The sequence below is a fragment of the Saccostrea cucullata genome, unplaced genomic scaffold (genome assembly GCF_032062105.1).
Source record: "Saccostrea cucullata isolate Sc308-1 unplaced genomic scaffold, CSIRO_AGI_Scuc_v1 ctg473, whole genome shotgun sequence".
Lineage (NCBI taxonomy): Eukaryota > Metazoa > Mollusca > Bivalvia > Ostreida > Ostreidae > Saccostrea > Saccostrea cuccullata.
Window position 1 is genome coordinate 664,551 of NW_026938446.1, and position 21,664 is coordinate 686,214.

The 21,664-nt window shown below is 35.4% G+C and overlaps 1 protein-coding gene and 4 long non-coding RNA genes across 6 annotated transcripts in view; 1 reads left to right on the top strand and 4 right to left on the bottom strand.

Moving 5' to 3' along the window:
* LOC134250308 (heterogeneous nuclear ribonucleoprotein A2 homolog 2-like) overlaps nt 1–21,664 on the bottom strand; it is a 120,091-nt gene that overhangs the window by 81,214 nt on the left and 17,213 nt on the right. The gene's annotated exons all lie outside the window — the stretch shown is intronic.
* LOC134250317 (uncharacterized) lies at nt 607–1,428 on the bottom strand. The gene is made up of 3 exons (XR_009988477.1): nt 1,361–1,428; nt 888–991; nt 607–719 (listed from the first exon to the last, which is right to left on the bottom strand). It is a non-coding gene; the product is annotated as an uncharacterized LOC134250317 (long non-coding RNA).
* On the bottom strand, nt 6,125–9,057 carry LOC134250315 (uncharacterized). Its single transcript, XR_009988470.1, has 3 exons — nt 8,741–9,057; nt 6,830–6,957; nt 6,125–6,262 (listed from the first exon to the last, which is right to left on the bottom strand). It is a non-coding gene; the product is annotated as an uncharacterized LOC134250315 (long non-coding RNA).
* LOC134250320 (uncharacterized) lies at nt 9,436–10,152 on the bottom strand. Its single transcript, XR_009988480.1, has 3 exons — nt 10,048–10,152; nt 9,705–9,809; nt 9,436–9,476 (listed from the first exon to the last, which is right to left on the bottom strand). It is a non-coding gene; the product is annotated as an uncharacterized LOC134250320 (long non-coding RNA).
* On the top strand, nt 19,872–20,440 carry LOC134250321 (uncharacterized). 2 transcript variants are annotated; one of them, XR_009988482.1, is made up of 3 exons: nt 19,872–20,104; nt 20,196–20,276; nt 20,379–20,440. It is a non-coding gene; the product is annotated as an uncharacterized LOC134250321 (long non-coding RNA). The 2 variants fall into 2 exon arrangements; XR_009988481.1 differs by having other exon boundaries at nt 20,350–20,404.

Here is a 21,664-nt window from a genome sequence, read left to right on the forward strand (position 1 = left end):
TAAGTATTAAATGTTGCAAGAGCTTTCATTTGATACAATTACATTGACCTTTTGACCTTGGAGATTTTTGTACTTATTGAAAAAACTTTAACATTGGCTTATTTTCATATTTCACAATAGTTTTCCAGTGAGAATACCCTACTTTTGTTACCAATTAATTAAATTTGCATTTAAGAAAAGTTTAATCTTTACTATGTTGCCATACGGGGGCATCTGTGTTTCACAAACACATCTTGTTTAAAATCGATTTTCATCGTTTTATCTCTAGTTTTTTCCTGGCCGGCCCTGATGCTGTGTAAAGGGGGTATTAAGAATTTTAAGCACTGTGCTGTCATGTAAGGCTGTTTAAAGTTAATTCTACGTTTAACGTCACATCTAAAGTTCAAAACCTACGAGGGAGGGAGGAAAAAAATAAACAAACAAAATTTTCAAACAATTGTGAATTTATTCAAACTAACCTATTCACTACATTAAAAACATTACAATTAAGTAATAAGAGCATTAAATTGATATGACACCTAAGATTAATTTCCATAGCAGATTTTTTTCTTAGTATGTAAATCAGTTAGAGTCCCATTGTTAGCAAACAATGTATTCTAAGACTGAATGTGCTGGAAAGTGACTTTTAACTAGGCCTCAATTGTCCTTTGGATTTATATTGCCACACGTCCATGGTACCCTGGAGGCAAATGCTTCTTATGGGAATAGTTGATCAATATCTACAATTAAAATTATTGATGACAATATTTAAGACTGTTCATGTTGAAATATCTCAAATTGAATTATGTCGTATTTTTTCTTAGTACTAGATCTACTAGCATTAAGTTTTGAAAGTGTGAATACTAATATCTGGACCATAATGATAGCTGTTAGATTATTTTTAATACCTTGAATTCCACACTAAGGACAGGATTCTTCACATCTTGGAATACCCCAACTTCTTTCCTTACTCTCCTTCACTTGAAAGGCCCTATCTTCAGTAAGCTTCTCCCTGCTCAAATGGTTAAGACAAGTATTATCTTTTCCAAAAATTGTAGCTATTTGTAGGTACATGAATTATGAAGAAATCAATTACTTTACTCATTACTGTTCCATTCGATTTTTACAGAAATATCATATCAAATAAGATTTGAATGATGCTTTTCACTGTATATAGATATTGGTTTTTTGACACACTTTCCACTAGGTAAAAAAGTTTTTTGATTCTCTCCAAAATACAATGAAAAGTTCAGCCAATAGAATCACGAACTGAGAGTCTGTCACTGTCAGTTTGAACATGTGATTCGAAGACTGACAAAAAAATCAACAAACTAGACTTTGTCATTAACTTCAATTATAAAATCATCTATTTTTTACTTACATTTATGGTCCCAAACTCTTTAATTCACTAGTTTTCTTTAATAAGACACCAACTGCATTTATCAAAGCACATTTTCAGTCACTACGGGAAGCAGAATTCAGTCGCTTATTGTAGAACCAAACCGGAACAGACATACGGAATTCCGAATTGTTTGTTTTTTTCAAAGACGAATTTCTCATAAACCTACGCGCGCGGGTGACGTTAAACGTAGTTTTAATTTTAAACAGCCTAAAGAAAAGGACAGATAGCGTCATGTTTTTCTGCATTGCAAAATACATTTGTATGTAATACATGTACATGTATGTAAAACTAATAAATTACGGGCGTCCAGCAATCACGGCTGGCTGTCAGGCATTGTATGTTTGTGTTGTTTTTATTCTAATGTGAGTAGAGTACTAGAGTTAATACATTGTTAGTTTATACACATTTCACGATTTAATGACCGCAGTAGAGTAATGAATGATGAATACGTAATCAAATCACGTGAGCATGATGTTTGAACATAATTCACAACTGAATTCACAAAGCAGTAACAGGTAACTGCGCAGCAGACTTTCAGATCAGTTCATTACATTTTTCAGTCGAAAGTGCATTACAGGAGCCCAGAGATGATGAAAAATTGAGGTAAATATTCTAAAGCTGTTGTAATAAAAAATGTTTAAGAATTTGTTTAATTTCTCTGAGGAAGGTTGTATATTTTGACATCCCCGCCATTTTCAAAGGGTATTTTCCCTGGGGCCCACTCGATTGAGACCCTTCTAGAAGCAGAGGGGAATGTTGGAAGGGTTGGAATATGTATGTCTAAATCAAGTGTTCAGAAGGATATTGAATAGGATGGAATATTATCTGCAATGTTTTGAATTACTGCAGTTGTTGAATTTCAAGAATTTGAATCCGGTTTTTTTAAAGCATTAAATGTTAGTTCGAAAGGAAAACTTGAGATAATTAAGAGTGGAAAAATTAATTTAATATAATAGTATTGGGAATTTTTTTTTATTTATGTAAAGAAAGATTTAAAACATCAAGTGTCTGAGACAGAAGAATATTAAAGAACATGTAAAAAAAAAAAATAAAACAATTATGGTCAAATCAGGGACCTAATCCCGCACCTCAGATCTCCACATTTTTTCCTTATTCAAAATAAGGAAAAAATGCGGACGGGAGTATTTGGACTAATTTTCCGCATTCATTCCAGATTTTCGTAGATTCAAATTTCCAGATTTTCTCCGTATTCAAAATATGGAGAAAATGTGGATGGGAGTATTTGGACTCTTTTTCCGTATTCTCTCCAGATTTCCGCATTTCCATATATACAAAATATGGAGGTATTTACTTGGTTGATAAAATGCGGAAATACGGAAATCTGGAGAAAATACGGAGTTAATCACATGGTTATAAAATGGCTAATAAAACCGCTACATGATGCATACATACATAAATATTTACAAAACCATCAACAATGTGCAAAATTATATACAATTTATTATATCATTATGAGAAAAAAAACATATAAATGAATGAACAAAATTACACATTATGTTCATGAGCAATGTATTGGATCTTATATCTTTGACAAACAAATAGGAGCATGTATGGAAAAAAAACGAACTCTTATTTAAGCCACAAGTTCATCATGGAAAAAATGTGGCATTTTTTAATATTCATATTAAATAAATGGAAATTTATTCATTCTATTTAAGCAAAAGTGGGAGTGAAATGTTCAACACTATTAGGTATTGGGGAAAAAATAACAATTGACATAGCATTGAATATTTACAAAACAAGAAAAAATTTTAGACACTTTTTATCAATCTGGATCACATTTGCCATTTTCTACCTGCATCCCTGATTCATATTTCTCACAATTCAATTTATATCTCAGGTCTGTGCTTTACACCCATCTGTCCAATAAAAATTTTCTTCAGACTTCTTTGTAATTTGTAAGGTCTCTGCATGTTTAATATCAATTCTCTGTAATTATCAAACAATGTCAATAATGCTTGGCCACGCTACATTTTCAATTTCTATGAAACTTTTTGTGTGTACTCACATTGTCACATCATTAATGGTTTTATATTTTTTTATTTCAAAAAATGTCTCGTTGCCATGGTAACGGCACCTATTGTTTCACCTGTAAATTCTTCCTAAAATTTGACCAAAAAACGTGATTTTGTAGGTTTTACTGAATAAAAATGAGCTTAAAAGAAACAAGAGAATGGGAAAATCTACTTTTGTTTCAAAACTACCATTATTCCTCTCTAGTATAACAGCATAATTTTTTTTAAACTGTAATTCTACATAACGGCTTAACAACGCTTAGCTTTGGGGATTTTGGCATTTTGCCAAATTGAGAAAATTACCATTTTAGACCCTTTTTCAAAGCGATTTTTTAATACTTTGCACACTGATTTGAAATTCAGGAAACAGTGCATTGTATAGATGGTACATAAATTAGTTTAAACACATTAAAATATTCATGGGACACTTAAACATTTTTTTAAAAAAGCTGATGAAAAATTACCCAAAATCTGCAAAATTTCCGTATTTCAAGGAACATATGCACATTTCATCAAGTTCATATACAAAAGAAATGTTCCTTTCTACCTGTTTTGATGTCATTTACAGTAAAATTAGTCCATATCTAGGAGAGGTGTCATGTAAAAATATTCACAATCTATTTCCAAGAGCATTAATACATGTAAATATGTTCTTAGATAGGAGAGCTGTGAACACCTGCACAAAATGCTCCCCCCCCCCCTTCCGTAAAATTGACAATTTTGAAGTACATGTAGACTAACCAGGGCATGTTTCAAGTTTCCTGAAACTATCCCCTTAGATTGAAACTAATATGAAATAAAATTTTCCCTATCCATTCTCTATTACTATGGAAACAGGAATGCAAGATTTGTTACCATGGAGACAGGAATACCAGATTTTTAACCAAAATGGCTGCGTTTAACGTAACAATATTCCCAAAACTACACTTATTTACTCTTTTATAAAACCTGTGTAATGAGTTAAATGTGAAAGTGAACTAAATTTTTTGGCATCTTAAATTTGCATCTTTATGATGTTGCTAAAATATAATGTATTTTGTAATGCTATGTCAAATAATTGCAAAACCTTGTGGCTTTTACTTTTTCAAGATTTGGTCAAACTTGAAAAATTCTGAAATGAAACTAAAACCAGCAGGACATTCATAATATTTTACTCATTTCAACTTGTTACTTTGTATAATTTTTTTATTTAATTCATGAGCAACTGCAAACCACAGATACTTAGTAAAAAATTTACCCCCCCTTCTGATTTTTTCTTTTAAAACTTATGAAACACGACTTTAAACTTGAGAAAAATTACATTGGTTTAAAAAAAAATCACATCCTCTTGGGTAAGTTATCTTGGATTTAAACATAACTAGAACTGTCCAAACGGGACAAAATACCCCCCGCTGGGTTTTTCAAAAGTAAGTTTTTCCATAATAAAGATATGTATCACACATGAATTATGAAATTTTTCTTCTTGTGATCTTAAACTTCCCCAAATGACCTTGGGTCAAGGTCATGACACACCATAACGTCATAGGCAATCTCTGTGTGAAATGAGAACCTACCAAGTTTATCCATAAGAAAGATAAGGACCGGACACGAATTATAAAATTTTTCTTCCAGTGACCTTGAAGTTCCCCAATGACCTTGGGTCAAGGTCATGACACACCCTTGGGTCATGGGCAATCTCTGTGTGAAATGAGAACCTACCAAGTTTATCCATAAGAAAGATAAGGACCGGACACGAATTATGAAATTTTTCTTCCAGTGACCTTGAACTTCCCCAATGACCTTGGGTCAAGGTCATGACACACCCTTGGGTTATGAGCAATCTTTGTATGAAATGAGAACCTACCAAGCTTATCCATAAGAAAGATATGGACCGGACACTAATTATGAAATTTTTCTTCCAGTGACCTTGAAGTTCCCCAAATGACCTTGGGTCAAGGTCATGACACACCCTTAGGTCATGGGCAATCTTTGTGTGGAGTAGTAGATTCTAATGTCCCTTTGTAAGAAAGATATGGACCAGACATATTTGCACAGACAGACAGACAGACGGACAGTTAGACAGACGGACAAGGTGATTCCTATATACCCCCCAAACTTCGTTTGCGCGGGTATAAATATCCAACAATGGAAAACTTTAAACATAGTGTTTGGCATATAATTAACAATTAGGTTTGCAATGGATCTTTTGTATTCTGTAAAGTCAGTTTAATAAATGCCCCCCCCCCCCCCAAGAGACACTGTCCCCCAACAGTATCATTTTAAGGAAGGTCTTCCTTTCATTTTACTAGGTTCCTGCCAACATCTCATCACACCAACTATATCAATCTCCTTTTCTTTTTTTTTTCACATGTAAATATAAATTCTGAAAACAGAGAACTTTTCGCTTTTTTTATTTTATATTTGGGCAACATTTAGAGTACATGTATTCTCAACTACGGTACATATCATTAGATTTACGTGACAAATTCTACTGCTTCTGCTGCTCTGAAAATCTTGTCTCTGATTTTTCAATTTTAGAGTTTTTGTTGGTCAGGCATGTACCAGTAATGACCTACATTGACATACGCAAGTAACACTGATAATTAGTTAATGAGAATTATGCTGAGTTGAGTTTTTTTGGCAAGGTACAGGATAAAGCTTCATAAGTTCTAAAACATATTGTTATACAGCATAAGATTTGAGGATGCCATCACATAATTTGATAAACATGTTCCTATTACATTTGAACTTTGACATCTCAAACATTGATATCTTGAAGACAGTGGGTACAAGTATGTTGGAATAGGTTGGAATTCAGCTTTCACTTGCCTGGTTTCAAACCTAAAATATGGCATCCCTTCTCAACCTGCAATGGTAAATAATTCCTGAACTTTCCAATATACACAGATTTCAAGCTAATTAAATGTGTATGTAATCCTTTAGAAAGTTGTTTTCTTTATTCTAGTATAATAATTCTTCTGTTACTGGACAGGTATTAAATTTTGTTAAAAAAAAAAAAGAAATAAGCAAGATTTAAATTAAGATATAAAACTGAAATATTTTTTAACAATTTAAGGACAGATGATACAAACAAACTTTTGTCAAAGAATTTGAAAATAACAACTGGGGTCATGTTTAAATCAGTAAAACTAATAACTTTCTTCAAGTACTTTTTAATTTTTAATTCATATTTGCATAAAAATGGAATTTGAAGTGAAAAATATTTGTATAGATTTAAATAAGGATAGTTTCAAGAGGGCAGACTTTTGAACATCACACAGAAGGTTTACAATTTCTTAATATTCTAGAAATTTATTAATAGCATCATTAATTTGCAATTAAATTATGCCAAAAAATATATACCAATCCAGGCATCCATTTTTTGTTTGTATCATCTGTCCTTAATTTACTTTCATATTTTAAGAATGGTTACCTTGAAAAGAACAAAATCTAGGCTGTCCACTTTCTTGCAGAATGCACTTGAACTTCAGTCATGGCCTATTTGGTCCTGTTTTGGTTTACTGGTCTTACTTTTTCTTTATTCATCTTATATGGTAAATCCTTTGATGAAAAAATGATGAAAATAATTAGGCCTAGAAAAAAAATATGTTTGTTTCCGCTTTCAGGCTGAAAAAATATAGGGTAGGTAGGTAGGCAAATTTAAAAAAAAAAATTTTTTTTTTTACTTCTTTAATCAAAATGTGTATAGAAGTAACATTAATGACAAAAGAAATGGTGTTTTCAAGCATTTCTGTGACTTAAACTTATAATAGAAAGGTGACTCAAACTTCTTTCTGTCTTGAAAAGCTTGCAAAATTGGAGACTATGATTCCCTGGGTGAAATCTTGCACTTCATGGGACTAAAGCATTAAAAAAAAAAATTAGGGTCGGCACTATTAATTAGGGTCGGTCGGGAAAGCGGAAACAAACATATTTTTTTCTAGGCCTTATTTTCCTAGGAACATGATCAAAAGGAAAATTCATTTCATTCATAAACAGACATGTTCATGTTTGTGATCATCTTACCAGTAGTGATTATTTGCCTGAGTATCAAATAATTTGTTTAGAATATTATAAAACATGGTCAGTGTGTATAAAACAAATATCATTATAAATCAGAGCTGAACATTCTACATGTACATGTATATACTGTAGACGTACTTTTTTTCACGGGGTCATAATCCCGCAGAATCTCAATTTCTGTTTAATCCACCGGTAGAAAATTACGCGGATTTCTTAGACTGTCACTATATGCCTTACATTTAAATTAAGTATGCTAGGACAAATTTCCACGGAAAATGTGTGACCGCGTACATAGCGTAAAATAATACCACGCGGAAAAAAGTACTTCTACAGTAGTTTTATTATACCCTCCGCTTGAAAAGTGGTAGGGTATACTGTAATCGGTATGTCCGTCTAGCTGTACGTCCATCTGTCTGTACGTCCGTCTGTCTGTTACGCTTTAGGGTACCCATCTCTTAATAATCCGCAACTCCTCTTATACCACTGCAGTGAGTGAAATTTAATGAACCTTTCACAGAATCTTTATTACATTATCATGATTATTGCCATTGTGCACCTCCTATTTTACTTTTTGATTCGACACATATTTTGGGTTTCCCGGCCACAGTAAAACATGGATTTGTCATCAGTTATAACCATATGGGAGGCAGGGGGTATCATTTAGTGAGCAATGAGCTCATTGCTCACAGTACCTCTAGTTAAATTTTGTTTTAACACTAATACATATGTACAATTGTACATATATATTTTTTAATGTTTGCTATTTGAAAAGATTATTATTTTTCACACAAAATTGAACTATAGATTATACAGTCCTGGTACTTCACAGGCGAATAAGAGTCTATATAAACAAAAATAACTCAATATTTCCAGTGCATTCTTAACCTAGATCTATTTTGTCAATACATATAGTACAGTTTTGGATATAAATAATAAATTTAAAGTTTAAAAGATAGAAGCTATTAAATAAAACAATGGCATCAAAACAAACATGCTGTTTTCCTATTTTCTGCTTATGAACATCACATGACCATATTTTGCTGATATATAGAATACTATTTAAAAAAACTTAGCTACTTTATGCTTGTGCTCACACATTATAAACATTTGATGCACTTTTTTTTTATAGAAACAAACTTGCTCTTGTTAAATATTTTAACAACACAATTCTGTAAAATATGTGCCTATAATGCCAATAAAGAATTGAAATAATAGGATAAACAATGAATGAAAACTGACAGAAGTGGAAATTTATATTATAAAGATAAATAATGTTCACTTAAAAGTCTCTCTCAGCACATCAGTATATACATGAATTTACCTTCTGTCTTCATTGTTTAAGATGTCTAGCCTTCTTTTCTTCTTCCATACTGTAAAACTTTGATGAGATCTTTCGCCAGAAATGTTCATTGCTGTTTACTAAATACACATTGTACCTCCAAACGTTAGAGAGTAGTTCAAGGGAAGTAATTAGGAAGCAAAAAATGCTTCAAAATGTAGAAAAAAGTAATCTTTACCTTTGAATTCCTTTTACATCTTTGAGTGTCCCACCAATATTTTACATATTTTGATATAATCAAATATCAGCCTTTCATAATTAATTATTACTAAATTTGTAATCAGTGTGCCTTTTTTGTTTTAAGCCTCCAAAAACTCCACTAAACCAATCACATATCTGATATGTTATGATATGTAAATTGGCCATTTACTATTGAGAGATTAAATTAAAACTACAGATATAATTACTTTAATCTGTAGTATTAAATTTAAATAATGAAAACATATTTAGTTATCCCTTTTCATTTCTGGACACATTTTTTCTTGATAAGTTCACGTTTTTCAAAATTAACGAAATTGAAAATTTTGCACCCCGTTTCTATGGCAACCAAGGGTCTATTTCATAAACCCACTTTAGATTTTACAATTAATGACATAGCTGTTTAAAATTATTATAAAAAAATCAAAATGTTTTTCTATGCGTGGCCAACCAATTTTGATAATTACAGAGAATTGATATTAATTTCTTGCAGCAGCACTTGCGGTCGAATTGGCAAATCCTATCAATCAAAAAAAAAAGTACTTAAATTATAATGGTGCAATATTAATAAAATTAAAATTCATTGCTTTTATTCCTTTTAAAATCTTTTTATAAACACAAGTTTGGGTTCTTCAATTTAATATCAATTTCATTTTGTTTAAAATATTATTTATAATAATGACAATCATAGTTGAACTGTTTTTAATTAAACAAGCAATAAAAAAAGAAAAAAAAAGAATATATATACCTCAAACATAACCATCCATGGACCAAGCTTTAAGCCCGTTAAAATCGCAGTAAGTTGAATAAGCACTTATTCTTTTTCAGAAAATCTCCTCCTCATGCACAGACGCTACCAAAAAAAAAAAATGTATGGTAAATCATTGCTAGAGATTACAGCCCATGGCTCCCCAAAATTAACACCTTTAATTGTGGTTAACCATAATAAAATTCTATGAACTGATTGAAAGATTTGAATCATGGGCATATTGGCTGAAACGTACGTAGCCTGGTAGCTCAGTCCTAGGCCTAGAGTATTTATTTTCATCATCACAGTGACACACATGTTAAAAAAAATATGACTGACCTACCGCATATGAAATACGTGTATCTGCATCTTTTGGTTGATACAGCAATACGATCTCAGGCTATCTGGTCAACAAACTTCTTCCTTTAGACAGAGCAGACGTTGCAACATGGAGGCCAAGGTTAAATTTTGGCGGTCTGTTGTTTAAATTAATTGATCACTGAGCCCGACTTTTTGAAACATTCTTCCGATCCCGATCAAATTGTACATAACATTCAGGAGAAACAGAGAACTGCTGTTAACTCCAAGACAGTTTTTATGCACCCAAATTTTTTCGGGGCGCATATTGTTTTTGTCCTGTCTGTCTGTTTAGCTGTATGTCTGTCTGTTTGTTTGTCTGTTGTCAACTTTAACCTTCGCTATAACTTTTGAACCGTGAGACTTAGAGACTTCATATTTGGTATGAATACTCCACTACAAAAACACTTTCAACTGACACCAAGGTCAATGACCTTATGACCTTGATTGTGACCTTTATGCTAAAAATAGCTTTTTCGAACTTTCGCCATAACTTCTGAACCGTGAGAGATAGAGACTTCATATTTGGTATGCATACTCCACTAATTAGGCACTTTCAACTGACACCAAGGTCAATGACCTTGTGACCATGACTGTGACCTTTATGCTAAAAATATCTTTTTGGAACTTTCGCCATAACTTCTGAACGGTGAGAGAGAGAGACTTCATATTTGGTATGCATACTCCACTAATTAGGCACTTTCAACTGATGTTTTTCCCTTCTCACCAAGGTCAGTGACCTTGACTGTGACCTATATGCTAAAAATAGCTTTTTTCGAACTTTCGCCGTAACTTTAAAACCGTGAGAGATAGAGACTTCATATTTGGTATGCATACTCCACTAATTAGGCACCGTCAGCTGACACCAAGATCAATGACCTTGTGACCTTGACTGTGACCTATGTACTAAATATAGCTTTTTTCGAATTTTCGCCATAACTTTTGAAACATAGATGATAGAGACTTAATATCTGGTATGCAAACTACACTAATAAAGTGCTTTCAAATGACACCAAGAACAATGATTGTGTGACCTTGACTGAGACCCATTTGCTAAAAATTGCTTTTTAGAACTTAATGTTGCCGCCAGGTGCTACTGTGTCTCACAAACACATCTTGTTCTTGATGAAAAAATTCTAAGTCCAGAGCTCCGTATTTTTTCCGGATGAAAAATATTCTAAGTTAAGAGTTCAATATTTTTCCAGATGAAAAATAGACTAAGTCCAATTCTCCGTATTATTTCCGTTTATTTTCCGGATTATTTCCGTATATTTTCTGCTTTTCCGTATTGTTAATTTTCTCCGTATTTTTTTCCACATTTTTTCCATATTAAAATGAGGAAAAAATGCGGAATAATGCGGAAATCTGGAGATCTGAGGTGCGGGAATTTATGGCTCAAATCTGCACCCCATATTACATGGTAAATTATGAAACTGTGTTCAATGGTTGATTTTACTGCAATTACATAACAGAAAAAATGCTTCTTAACAGACGTACCCTTCATACATGATAAAAATACATTTTGCAACTGTATTTTGTTTTAAGTTTGGTTTATTTACAATAATAAAAATCCCCCAAGTTTTCACCAAACCGCTTGACGCCATATTAGAATGCTATCCTTTAGCTATCCTTCCATCTCTGACGTGGAAGGCTGAGAAGGCCTTCTAAGTCTACCCTACCAAACCAATCGAGCAGTCTATCAAATAATCAACAGAGGCCAACTGTTGCTTATGCATCTCTTCTTCAGTTATTATTACAAGTTATCTTTCTTACAAGAAATGTGAAATATGTGTTCTACAGAATGGTTATTCTGGAATAAGAAGGGTCCCAATCGAGTGGGCCCCTGGTCAGTGGTCAAACGACACAACTTCCAGATCTCCTTAGACAACTGTAGATAGTTTTACAAATGACACAAAATATTCTGCAATTTTAGGGGAAATGTAGTTACAAGGGAATAAATAGGACAGGATATATTCGTCGCATTTAATCTTGCAAATATGCATTAAAATAAAAAAAGGCTTTCGGTTAAGAGGTTTTTCACATTTTCAAAATGCAATAGAATCCATAAAAATCAACCGAATACATGAAAAATTGAAACGCATTTATTTCTTAAAAAAAAATTATCTCAGACCCCCCCCCCCCTTCCAGTAGCCTAGCAATGTCGCTTATATAACAAGACAGGTTTGAGACATAAATATTTTGTCCTGCCCAGAGGTAGAGCATATTCTAGATTAATTGCTAAAATTGTTTTATAATTGGGGGATTGATTAATACATAAATTCATTATTTGTTTCTTGCATGCATTTGTAATTTATTTGCATCGGGATCGAAATTGTGAGTTTTAAATTTTGACATGTGGCGCGAACAGCAAATTTGGCGTCAGTGGACGGTCAGGTGAGTTGGTTGGGGAAAACGGTTAACATTATTTGAAATAACATTTGTCAGATTCAGATGCACGTATTGATAAAACGTTGATAAAGTATTTTTAAGCTGCGGAAAGGGACAGCTTAAAACCTACAGGTGAATTAATCTATAAAACAAAAAAGTGAAATATCGTTTGAAAATGTATTGTGCTTTTAGCAGGTCCAGCACAATCTCTTGATTAAGCTAAATAGCTTTATAAAGCTATTCAAAATAGCTTGATAAAGCTATTTATATGCAGTTTTTCCCAAAAACGTTTTTTTAAAAGAAATAAACAAAAAGTCGCACGTATTTGACTATTCATATATGTACTATGGACTATCAAAAATACAACCTAAATCATAGAAAGTTCTTACATTGCTGCTGTTGAATACTTTAAGCAAAATGTGAATTTCCATTGTTTGAGTAACTGTGTGTGCGGTGAGGCATGGGTAAGTATGATTGCTTCTCATTGTGCTGAACTGTTACTAATCAATTATCCTGTTGGCCATAACTGGCCTCCTTTATAATTTCATTCAAGAATTAACTGTGTTTTCACTCATCAATAGCCCCAAAACTTTTAAAACTTTGAGTACAAAGTCTCTCAAGGAGACGCAATTTGGTGAGTGATTTTTAAATGCATTGTATTCAGAAGAGAACAAAGTTTAATATTTCCACTGCACCTAGGTGCGACTTTTTGCACATGTTGAAAAAATAACACATTTGAGAAAAAAGTCTGAGCAAATAGCTTAATCAAGCTATTCTGAATAGCTTAATAAAGCTATATAGCTAAATCAAGCTATGTAGCTTAATCAAGAGATTGTGCTGGACCTGTTTAGACTATGCATAAGTTTGGGACATCATGGGGTTAATTTTGCCCTGAATCAACTGTGTATTGATAATGCAAATATTTTTACTGACAGGCATTTTTAGGGTGTCGAAGGGGCCTGTTTTTTGCTCCATTCATAATGGCAAAAAGTATGTGTTTTCCCAATTTCACCAAAGAAAATTTCCAACAGACAATCAAAACAAACAAAATTTGGTTATAAAATGTTTGGACTCTGTAATGTATAATCTAATTGATGTTCAAATAAATATATAAACCACGTGCTCCAAATACTGATTGAGTGAATGTTGAAGTATTGTATGTATAAACTGACAATGATAGTAATTGTTTATATTTGTATTCAGCATTAATCATACAAGACTTACGATATTATAATACGCAATCTCTCCTGCAATACAAGTGACTAGATCTACACACCACCATGCACAACAGACGACAACTTACTCACACTTGCACATCGCACACAGTGTCAAGTTAACACATACCTGCACACACTCATACCACACTAAACTCCCCTCCCTTTTGAAAAAGAAGGAGGTACTCCTGTACCTTAATACATCATATGCAAGTAAAAAAGGTCAATGAGTACCTTGCAAATAAAAGATAAACTATTATTTATTTACATAAATAGAAAAATGACAAAATATCACTTTTTTCTCAAATAGAATAGCCCAGCCAATTGACGTTTTGCCCCCTTTCTGGAGTCTGCTGGAAATCAAGCGGTGAGGTTGTCGGCATGACATTTTACTTGCATAAATTTATTTATCAAATCAGAGATGGCTTAAAAAATATGCATTTTCATCATTTTTTTGCTCACCAATGTGAAGTGGACAGGAATATTAGTAATACCCATGGGATCAGTGCAAGTGTTGGTGTCCCAGATGAAAGTTTTTGGAGCCGACTTCTTTTTAAGTACATCTATGCCCTAGCCCCCAAGGGATGCATGTAAGATGCTTCAAGTATGTTTCATTGTACCAACCAGCCCGGTTTCAGAGACTGCAATTTCAGCTAATTTAAAAGAATGATCAGGTTAATGTTTTTGAAGCAGGTGTCATTTCCAAGTATTTTGACCAAACTTACAAGAATCGAACATGAACATCCAAAATAAAATATATGGAAGTACATTACCAGGCTTGCCTCGGATGCTGAATCTGGCCTTTATTTTTAATATGAGTGACTAGGTTAAAAGTTTTTTGAGCAAGTCTCATTTCCAAGTAACTATAAGGCCTATTTTGACCAATCTTCCATGGACCCATTACCAGGCTTGCTTTAGATTCTGAATCCAACCTACATTTTATGGATGAGTGAAAGAGTCAAAATTTTTGGAGCAAGGAAATATTTGGAAATAGTCATTCTAATATAACTATTAACCTGTTGAATGATCACAATCAAATTAGAGATATTGATGAAGGTTATTCAAATGCAAAATTTTTTTTTACCTTGAAGCTTTATTTTGAACTTGAACTTACCTCAACAAAGTCAAGATGTAGTTATGCTATACCCTGACTCCAGCCTCAGGGTTAGCATTTGTGCCATGGTAGAGTTTTAGGAGCAAGTCCATGTTCTAGTAAGTATAAGTCGTACCTGGACCAAAATTGCATGGATGATGCATTTAGGAATGGACACTACCAGACTTGCTTCGGATGCTTGATCTGACCTACTTTTTCCAGATGAGTGATGAAATTATTCCCAACTCAGCTCTACCCTGACCAAACTTGCATGGATGATGCATCTAAAGATGGACATTTGAAACTTGCTTCGGATGCTGAATCTGACCTGCATTCTTCAAACGAGTGACCAGGTTCAAGTATTTGGAAAATGTCAATCCTCAATGAACTTTAAAACCTATTTAAACAGAATTTGCTTGAATATTGTTGTCAGGATAAATACTAACTGTGAAGGAAATATGATGTAAGATTTGCATTACTTAAACTGATAACATTCGTCAAGGTGAGCTTCATAATCTTTGATTATCTATGCTTTTAAATGAAGTTTCATACTTCATGTGAAATGAGACTGGGAGTGTCAGTCCCCTATGATGTGTCTGTTTTCTCTTTATAAGAGCAGAAGAAATTTGAGGCTGACCAGGATCCTGAAGTGAGGAGCAGTCCCTTTCCCATTTAACAGCATTCATGAGCAGAAAATGGGGTAAGATTCATACTTGACCTCTTTGTACCTTTTCCCAGTATTTTGGCTTTCCAATTGATGTTGGCTTTGTCAAGCTTTGACCTATTGATTTTGATTTGACAGGAATCAGAAAACTGAGACAGTTCAGAAGAAACATCACCAGAAGCCACAGAACAGCAAAGGAAGCTTATATGGAAGTATTTTTGATTTTCTCCCTTTCCCCTACCCCCTGGCCCCTGCTGACTCTAACATAACTAACCATCACTTTCCCTTTCCCCCTCATTCGTCTTCCTGAATTCTCTGTCATTGTTTTCTGATTTTTGAACAAATTGTGTTGTACTGATTTTATTCACTTGAATTTTTGTGATTTGTTGCATTGTTTTGAAGTCTTACTAATCTTGTGCCAGTTTATACTTTCAGGGACTCGGAAGAGGAACAACGATGGAGGAGCAAGGTCGACCAACAGAGGAAGACGAGATGACGAGTCCATTTCCCATCTCTATGCAGCAGCCAAAATGGCCCAAAGTGGTAAGTAACTTTTCGTGATTTGTTGCATTCTTTTGAAGTTTTACTGACATTGTGCCAGTTTTATACTTTCAGGGACTGGGAAGAGGAACAATAATGGAGGAGCAGGGTCGACCCACAGAGGAAGACGAGATGACGAGTCCATTTCCCATCTCTATACAGCAGCCAACATGGCCCAAAATGGTAAGTAACTTTTCGTGATTTGTTGCATTCTTTTGAAGTTTTACTAACATTGTGCCAGTTTTATACTTTCAGGGACTGGGAAGAGGAACAGCGATGGAGGAGCAGGGTCGACCAACAGAGGAAGACGAGATGACGAGTCCATTTCCCATCTCTATACAGCAGCCAACATGGCCCAAAGTGGTAAGTAACTTTTCGTGATTTGTTGCATTCTTTTGAAGTTTTACTAACATTGTGCCAGTTTTATACTTTCAGGGACTGGGAAGAGGAACAACGATGGAGGAGCAAGGTCGACCAACAGAGGAAGACGAGATGACGAGTCCATTTCCCATCTCTATACAGCAGCCAACATGGCCCAAAGTGGTAAGTAACTTTTCGTGATTTGTTGCATTCTTTTGAAGTTTTACTAACATTGTGCCAGTTTTATACTTTCAGGGACTAGGAAGAGGAACAACGATGGAGGAGCAGGGTCGACCCACAGAGGAAGACGAGATGACGAGTCCATTTCCCATCTCTATACAGCAGCCAACATGGCCCAAAGTGGTAAGTAACTTTTCGTGATTTGTTGCATTCTTTTGAAGTTTTACTAACATTGTGCCAGTTTTATACTTTCAGGGACTGGGAAGAGGAACAACGATGGAGGAGCAAGGTCGACCAACAGAGGAAGACGAGATGACGAGTCCATATCCCATCTCTATACAGCAGCCAACATGGCCCAAAGTGGTAAGTAACTTTTCGTGATTTGTTGCATTCTTTTTAAGTTATACTAACATTGTGCCAGTTTTATACTTTCAGGGACTGGGAAGAGGAACAACGATGGAGGAGCAAGGTCGACCAACAGAGGAAGACGAGACGACGAGTCCATTTCCCATCTCTATACAGCAGCCAACATGGCCCAAAGTGGTAAGTAACTTTTCGTGATTTGTTGCATTCTTTTGAAGTTTTACTAACATTGTGCCAGTTTTATACTTTCAGGGACTGGGAAGAGGAACAACGATGGAGGAGCAGGGTCAACCAACAGAGGAAGACGAGATGACGAGTCCATATCCCATCTCTATACAGCAGCCAACATGGCCCAAAGTGGTAAGTAACTTTTCGTGATTTGTTGCATTCTTTTGAAGTTTTACTAACATTGTGCCAGTTTTATACTTTCAGGGACTCGAAAGAGGAACAACGATGGAGGAGCAGGGTCGACCAACAGAGGAAGACGAGATGACGAGTCCATTTCCCATCTCTATACAGCAGCCAACATGGCCCAAAGTGGTAAGTAACTTTTCGTGATTTGTTGCATTCTTTTGAAGTTTTACTAACATTGTGCCAGTTTTATACTTTCAGGGACTGGGAAGAGGACAACGATGGAGGAGCAGGGTCGACCAACAGAGGAAGACGAGATGACGAGTCCATTTCCCATCTCTATACAGCAGCCAACATGGCCCAAAGTGGTAAGTAACTTTTCGTGATTTGTTGCATTCTTTTGAAGTTTTACTAACATTGTGCCAGATTTATACTTTCAGGGACTGGGAAGAGGAACAACGATGGAGGAGCAGGGTCGACCAACAGAGGAAGACGAGATGACGAGTCCATTTCCCATCTCTATACAGCAGCCAACATGGCCCAAAGTGGTAAGTAACTTTTCGTGATTTGTTGCATTCTTTTGAAGTTTTACTAACATTGTGCCAGTTTTATACTTTCAGGGACTGGGAAGAGGAACAACGATGGAGGAGCAAGGTCGACCAACAGAGGAAGACGAGATGACGAGTCCATTTCCCATCTCTATACAGCAGCCAACATGGCCCAAAGTGGTAAGTAACTTTTCGTGATTTGTTGCATTCTTTTGAAGTTTTACTAACATTGTGCCAGTTTTATACTTTCAGGGACTAGGAAGAGGAACAACGATGGAGGAGCAGGGTCGACCAACAGAGGAAGACGAGATGACGAGTCCATTTCCCATCTCTATACAGCAGCCAACATGGCCCAAAGTGGTAAGTAACTTTTCGTGATTTGTTGCATTCTTTTGAAGTTTTACTAACATTGTGCCAGTTTTATACTTTCAGGGACTAGGAAGAGGAACAACGATGGAGGAGCAGGGTCGACCAACAGAGGAAGACGACATGACGAGTCCATTTCCCATCTCTATACAGCAGCCAACATGGCCCAAAGTGGTAAGTAACTTTTCGTGATTTGTTGCATTCTTTTGAAGTTTTACTAACATTGTGCCAGTTTTATACTTTCAGGGACTCGAAAGAGGAACAACGATGGAGGAGCAGGGTCGACCAACAGAGGAAGACGAGATGACGAGTCCATTTCCCATCTCTATACAGCAGCCAACATGGCCCAAAGTGGTAAGTAACTTTTCGTGATTTGTTGCATTCTTTTGAAGTTTTACTAACATTGTGCCAGTTTTATACTTTCAGGGACTGGGAAGAGGACAACGATGGAGGAGCAGGGTCGACCAACAGAGGAAGACGAGATGACGAGTCCATTTCCCATCTCTATACAGCAGCCAACATGGCCCAAAGTGGTAAGTAACTTTTCGTGATTTGTTGCATTCTTTTGAAGTTTTACTAACATTGTGCCAGATTTATACTTTCAGGGACTGGGAAGAGGAACAACGATGGAGGAGCAGGGTCGACCAACAGAGGAAGACGAGATGACGAGTCCATTTCCCATCTCTATACAGCAGCCAACATGGCCCAAAGTGGTAAGTAACTTTTCGTGATTTGTTGCATTCTTTTGAAGTTTTACTAACATTGTGCCAGTTTTATACTTTCAGGGACTGGGAAGAGGAACAACGATGGAGGAGCAAGGTCGACCAACAGAGGAAGACGAGATGACGAGTCCATTTCCCATCTCTATACAGCAGCCAACATGGCCCAAAGTGGTAAGTAACTTTTCGTGATTTGTTGCATTCTTTTGAAGTTTTACTAACATTGTGCCAGTTTTATACTTTCAGGGACTAGGAAGAGGAACAACGATGGAGGAGCAGGGTCGACCAACAGAGGAAGACGAGATGACGAGTCCATTTCCCATCTCTATACAGCAGCCAACATGGCCCAAAGTGGTAAGTAACTTTTCGTGATTTGTTGCATTCTTTTGAAGTTTTACTAACATTGTGCCAGTTTTATACTTTCAGGGACTAGGAAGAGGAACAACGATGGAGGAGCAGGGTCGACCAACAGAGGAAGACGAGATGACGAGTCCATTTCCCATCTCTATACAGCAGCCAACATGGCCCAAAGTGGTAAGTAACTTTTCGTGATTTGTTGCATTCTTTTGAAGTTTTACTAACATTGTGCCAGTTTCATACTTTCAGGGACTGGGAAGAGGAACAACGATGGAGGAGCAAGGTCGACCAACAGAGGAAGACGAGATGACGAGTCCATTTCCCATCTCTATACAGCAGCCAACATGGCCCAAAGTGGTAAGTAACTTTTCGTGATTTGTTGCATTCTTTTTAAGTTATACTAACATTGTGCCAGTTTTATACTTTCAGGGACTGGGAAGAGGAACAACGATGGAGGAGTAGGGTCAACCAACAGAGGAAGACGAGATGACGAGTCCATATCCCATCTCTATACAGCAGCCAACATGGCCCAAAGTGGTAAGTAACTTTTCGTGATTTGTTGCATTCTTTTGAAGTTTTACTAACATTGTGCCAGTTTTATACTTTAAGGAATAGGAAGAGGAACAACGATGGAGGAGCAGGGTCGACCAACAGAGGAAGACGAGATGACGAGTCCATTTCCCATCTCTATACAGCAGCCAACATGGCCCAAAGTGGTAAGTAACTTTTCGTGATTTGTTGCATTCTTTTGAAGTTTTACTAACATTGTGCCAGTTTTATACTTTCAGGGACTGGGAAGAGGAACAACGATGGAGGAGCAAGGTCGACCAACAGCAAAAGACAGGATGACGAGTCCATTTCCCATCTCTATGCAGCAACCAATATGGCTCAAGGTTGTAAGTAACAAATTGATTATTCAAATGAAGTTTGTTATTTGTTAGGGAATGTGAGTGATTCTCCTTTGATGTGTTTGTTTTCTCTTTTTAATCAGAAGAAATTTGAGGCTGACCAGGATCCTGAAGTGAAGAGCAGTCCCTCTCCCATTTAACAGCTTTCATGAGCAGAAAGTGCGGTAAGATTCATACTTGACCTCTGAGCACTCTTTCCCAATATTATGGCTTTCCAATTGATGTTGGCTTTTTCAGGCTTTGACCTCTGGGGTTTGAATTGACAGGAAGGAGAGATAGCCACCTCTGAAGGTCAGTCTGGAGTGTTTTCTGCTGCATTCAGAAAGTATGAGGTGCATAGTAGTTGTAAGTAGCGTTACAAAGGTGTTTCTTAGTCTTAGGTTTAGTTTGTGTAGTATTTCTGGTAGATGCAGTTGTGTTGTAGTTTGAGTTAGTAAGTAGGCTTTAGATGATAGTTAGACAGCTTAGAGGAGTGTAGGTTATTATTGTAATTAAGGTATTTGTTAGTTAGTGCATGATTAGTGCTTGTGGTGGATAGGTTTGCATGATTAACACCCTAACAAGCAGGGTTCTGCATGAGCTGTTTTACTGTGTTGGTCCCGACACAGAAAAATGTTTTCCGACACAGTAAAGATTCAAATTTTATATGTGCGACACATTAAAAATTTTGCTGACTCTGTGATAATAAACAAAAAATTGAAACATACAAATTCTCTCTATCTGAAACATAATTGATCAAACAATTCTACTGTCTTTCAATTCTATACGATATCTAGATCACTTAATTATGCTTTCACCTTGCATAATCAATTATTTCCTAGACCCTCAATGGACTTGACGCATGAAGGAACAAAGACAAAAAATTGGATTTCAAACTTCCATGTAACGCTTAATTGGTACTAGTAGTTGCAATTAAAGTACATTGTATTATTTTTAAAAATATATTTAAATGTCTTTTCTTTAGAGCCATGGCTCTAGAATTATGTTTGCAATGTAAATCAAACATAACACTGTACCAAAATCATTTACTTGATGTAAATAAATAGTTTTTTAATTTTCAAGGTACTTTTAAAAGTATTTTACTATTCCAAAGTCTCTTTTTTTTGTAATTCCTTAATTCGATCAATAAAATTGACAAAAAAATTATGACAAATTTGCTTTAAAAATTGTAAGTAGTTCAACTTTATAGACAAGAATTTCCTCTGCATTTCACAACATGTGCTAATATGTTCGACCATACTATTTTTGTAACGAATTGGTGATTTTTTTTTAAAAATTGTGTGCATGTATTCTTAAGTAATTATAATGAATAGTGAGTCAGTTGCAAATTTGATCGTTAAAATACCGTGAAATTTTAGTGCTTTGCGTAAACTCTGCAACACAGTAAAATTTCAAACAATGGAGAACCCTGAACAAGTAACAAGCTACTAAAACTACTAACGTCTGCTAAATGTTGTGTGATGCGTCTAGTGTGTTGGTGTTAGTGTCTGTGTGCTTGTCACCTCTCACTTTCAGCCATCACCGCTGGCTAGCAGCAATGCGAAAAGGGGGA